Below are 5300 nucleotides of genomic sequence, written 5' to 3'. Positions count from 1 at the left end.
GACTACTGGTAATTAAACAGTATTTATATTTATATTTTGCCTCCCAGTCTAGTGGAGAACTGGTATTACTCTCTAACACAAACAGTTTCCAATGGACTCTGCCTGATTTGAGGTCAATTTTGAACTTCAAGTTCCTAGTGATTGCTGGTGGCTTCATTCAAGGACAAATACATAGTGACTGCAGGAATTTAGGTCTGGACTGATGTTGACTATCCAAGAAAGAATCCACATGACTTTACCGGTTTTCAAAGATACTATGGAATAAGAAAATTTTACCATATTCTCACCTTGAAAAAATTACAACTGAATCCAGATCTGGATTGTTACCAGTTAGTTATGGGTGAACAGTTAGGGCTGGCATGGCAACAAAAAGAAAACATGCCTTGCTAAATTTTCTTTTTTGTACCCAAACACTTTTTGTTATACATATGGCTCCAGTGGGAGTAATTACAATGTGTCCAATGTCACCCTTGAATAAACCTTTTTCTCCTATGCAAGAGCTAGTCTTTATATGTTCCATAAAGCACCTGGCATATTGTGAGCATTTAAGAAGTGTTTAAGGATGCAACAATGGCAACTAAGAATCTAAACTTTGGTTTTCCGTGACTATTGTAATCTCAGTGGAACTCTGCTATGACAAAGGAGGAGGAAGCATCACTTTGGTTACTGCAATATTATAGTCTATTATCCCATCTGATCTATTTATTAGGAATCCCTGCACTCTATTTTGCTTTTAAAAACACTTGGAACACAATCTAGTTTTGAGGAAAAAAACAAGTTCATCTTATAAAAGCTCCTAAGTATCTATAATTCTCTCCTTAAACCTTATTGAACATGAGGAGATCTGCAAGGGAGGAAAGGATGCTAGGTGGCAAATGACAGGACCATTAGAATGTAGCTAGTGCATATATAAGGAGACTCAGAAAATATAGAAAGTTAAATTTTTCTTTCATTATGAAAATATGCTTTTAAGAAGAGTATTCCAGAAGCCCTGTTGGTAAAATAGCCATCATCAGGCCATACACAGAAAGCAGCAAATACAAAGGACCACCTGATCATTTTTCTTCCATGGGGGTAAGAAGTTTCCATTTTTAACCTGACACAAATAACTTATGCTCATGAATTCTTAGAACTGGGAGAATATTAGAGATTCTTTAGCTCAAGGCTGGGACCTGGCAGACTTGAGCTATACCCAGCAGTATAGACCTGGCAGTATAGATTCTTTAGTTTAACAACATTGTCATTATTAGATATTAAATGCTGGTCTTAGATGCAGAAGGTCATATTCATTATTTTTAAAGGTCAACACCAGCCAAATGATCAAATGAAAAAAGACCCTAGAACAGGTAAAACAAAGGACGGAGGGAAAAGACTGAGAAAGTAACTCAGAAAGAAAAATAAAATTGTCAAAGAAATGGCTCCAAAGTCAAAGAGAACTCCCATCTCTCCCCTCCACACACACACTTTTAAGAAGATTTCACTTTATCTAAAGAGTAAAGCACATGCTTTTAGATCCAAGGGTACCTGGTTCAAATCTCAGCAGGGGCAGATTTCTCACAAACTAAAAAGGCACTCTCCCTATTAAAGGAACTGACTTAATACAGTTATATGGACCATTACTGTACAGAATGGGGATTCACAAACTATTTTCTAAATGGGCCTTTTTGTGCATGTACAGTAATTCCTATAGAAGCCTTTTACAAATAAAAAAAAAAAGAGGAAAAAATGTGGGGGAAATCTAAGAACCCATGATTTGAGCCTTTAATAACTATTGGTGTATTAGAGACAGCCATCTGCAGTAATATAGCAGATCACGGCTTCCTGGAAATGACCTGAAAAAGCATTCGAAGGATAAAAGCTTAATATTTGTGCAGACGTCAGATGCCTAGAAAAGATGAACAAAATATACCTTGAAGTTTGGTCTCAATGTTGGACCTCAAAATGCATGGTTTCCATGGAACTTCATTTAAACAGGAAGTAGCACTCAAACAGTGCCTCAATAAAGACACTATTTTGCTTGATATTTCCACAAGAAGATTTTGTTGAGTAAATTTTTATATGACACCATAATTTAACTGCTGAAATTCCTCCTTAACAGTGAAACCATGAAAAACATGTGGTAAACATTCTATATAATCCACCTTAAAAAGAGCTCTGAGGAAACTATAGAAACCTACTTCTACACGTAAATGTATATATGAAGAGATGGGCTTGATTTGGCTTCACATACTTGTGGTAATTTATATCATTCTCCCTGGGAACATCATTGAGGACAGAATCATATTGAATTTTGAAAATACTTTCTTCTTTACCAGTTTTTGTATATACTTCTCTGGAACCTACTAGAGTCTACATAATTCCAAACTTAGGCAGAGATTCCAAAATATGAGGGACCCAACATATAAATAATCCTTTCAAAAGTAAAATTTATTTCCTACGGAATAAATATGAGTACTAGGTCAATATCTCAGATTATACACTTTGGAGAAAGTAATTTATTTGATACCTACAATTCATCTGTAAGTTTTATGAACATCTTATCTTTATTATATTCGTTTCAAGTGACAAAAAATGAAATAAAATTTTAAAATTCAAACTGGTTTAAAGAACAGACAAAGAATGTTGGCTCTCATCGTTAATAATAAGAACTGGTTTGGGAGCAAAGCTGGATCCTAAAGTCTGAAGGATGACATCAGAAGTCAGCCTATTTCTCTCTGTCTCTCAGGTGGTCTTCCCTTTAGGTTGGCTTTTCTCTCAGACACACACTCTTCTCAGTCCCAAAGGAAGTCTTGCCAGCACCTGCTGGACTGCACACATCCTCCCAAATATGTGTCCTATAGAAACAGCTATTCCCCTCGACATTGCAAATCAAACCCCTTCTTGAAAACTCAAGCCTCAGTTATTGTTCAATTGAACTGGCCTAGGTTTAAATGATAAAATGTACAGGGATTTCCTTTGATTTTAGCCAGTGGAGATAAAATAAAACCATTTATATTTCTAAAGAGTTTGACCAAAAGAGTGACCAAAGGACAATTCTTTTGTTTTTAATTGTCTTGTGTATAACAATAACTGACTCAGTAAATTCATTGCAGAGTATATCTAGGAATACACACGTGCATACACAGACATATAAACACACATACATACATACTATACAATTTTGGAGACTAAGACTAAGCAATAATGTAGGGTCAGAATATGGAAACAATTTTAACTGAGTAAAAAGCTACTGAGTCCTGCTAAAAAAATATAATCTTGATCACATTAAAAAAAAAAGCATAGCCAATCCTCAATAAACATGCATAAAGGAATGAAGGAAATCATTGGAAGAAAAATAAGGCAAGTGAGTGGTATCTCGTGGAAGCTGACAGAAGTAACTGCTTCAATAAAGCAATAGAAATTTAACAAAAATACTCTAGGTGTTTTAAGAGTGAAAGCAGCTTCTTCCATAGCAAGACAGTGGAGGATGACTTGCTACTTGCATGGCATCCTTGTTGGATCCACAAAGTTTCCCGTTGCTCAAGTTTCTCTCTGTAGGAGAGATACACAATGGAAAAAAAAAATTACAAGGAAAATTTGATCTTCTTAGTGATACTGATGTGGTGGGCTTTGCTATGAATGTATGCAAAAACCTTTATTCTGATGATATTCTACATGCTTTGAAAGAATAAAGAACCACAGCCATTGCACAACTGAAACAGCTTCAGGCAGAGATGGAACAAATGGTAAATAGGTTTGATCCAGAAACTACAAGGCAGATGGGGTCAACTAGCAATGGTCAGAGGCTGTTTGACTAACTGATGGACAAGCATGATTTTAGGCAGTAATATTTAGATACACTCTACAGGCATGCAAAAGTCCAATATGAATGTGGGAATTACCCTGGAGCAGCAGTATAGCTTTACTTCTTTAGAGTGTTAGTTCCAGCAACAGATAGAAATGTTTTGAATTCACTCTGGGAAAAACTGGCCTCCAAATCTTAATGTGGAATTGGGGTGCCTCCATGGAAGACTTACAGGGTTAAGAGAGACCACAGAAAATAATTCTGTGAGCTCTCTCCATTTCGGTCACTTCAGCAGCAAACATGTCTTGCCCATTGGTCTCACTTTTTCTTCAACCACCCTAAAAGGTGTGATAACATCACTGATCTCTTCCTTAACCAGCAACAGTATGTTAATGTAATATAGATGATCTGTCCACAGATTCTGTGCTATTTGACTACACCCATCATAAAAAATAAAGATGTTTGAAAACACCAGCAGGTACTAAAATATCTAGTTAAAGTTATTCAGTAGGAGTCTTAGACACATAAAGACTCAATTACAGAATTTGTTGAATGATTATCTGTTAACGTTGGGTTTGATGGAGCTCCGAAAAAGCTGAGGAACTGTGAGTCAGTACTTGGGAATGACTTCTTCTTGGTGGGTTGTTTTGAATTTCATTGAAAATGCTCCTCTCTTCATATTTGAGACTTCTTGTCTCATCCACCAATATATCAGCATTAACATGTTGGCAGACAAACTGAACGTGAGGTGGATTATAAATTTGATTATAAATGTGAGATTGGATGTCAAGACTGATTCTAAGTTAGGTCATGTGGTATGGGTAACAAAGCAGTCTTGCCTGAATCAGCAAGTGATTGAAAAGGCCAAAAGCCTTTCATTTAGAAGCCAGATACTCATGTTGGCCATGAGTATTGAGAAGAAATAATCAGAGCAGTATGTTAGAGGCTCCTAACTGGTCAACTCAGGACTCTACTGAAGAACTATATGAAGACAGATGAAAAAGCTGTAAAGATGAAATAAAAAAGAAAAACATTATATAATGGGTAACATGCATTTTAGAAACAACATATTGAGTATAAATTTTAAGGAACTTGAATAAAATTGGTTGTGTCTCATTTTTTTAAAAAAGTGAAAGTGAGTTTGGGAAGCTAAAAAAAAGCCTGGATGAAAGAATCAAATTGGATATTAAATAACATTCTGTCCTGATTAACATTTAGGTATGATTTGAAATTTTTAGATCTGTAAAATAATTCATGCATCAATTTATCAAATGAAACAATTACTGAGCATCATAATATGCACTTGGGATATAAAATGAAATTAGAGATCTGCTTATCAGGGTATCCCTATGGACAACAACAAGAGGGAAGGTGGCATCAAAAGAACAGGAAAAACTCAAAGAGGGTTCGTTAGACTTGAGAGGCTAAATTCAAGGAATACCAAAGGCTGAGTGAGGGATCAGGAATAACTTAAGGAAAATTAAACAACTGACTCTAAAAGAAAGCTGATCGTGTT

At 35.7% G+C, this 5300-nt stretch overlaps 1 pseudogene; it reads left to right on the top strand.

Moving 5' to 3' along the window:
- The first annotated feature begins 3482 nt into the window (after positions 1–3482).
- On the top strand, positions 3483–4783 carry LOC122910077 (annotated as a pseudogene).
- Positions 4784–5300: the final 517 nt, after the last annotated feature.

The sequence above is a fragment of the Neovison vison genome, chromosome 6, assembly GCF_020171115.1.
Source record: "Neovison vison isolate M4711 chromosome 6, ASM_NN_V1, whole genome shotgun sequence".
NCBI lineage: Eukaryota > Metazoa > Chordata > Mammalia > Carnivora > Mustelidae > Neogale > Neogale vison.
This window is presented reverse-complemented; position numbering and strand designations above follow the sequence as displayed.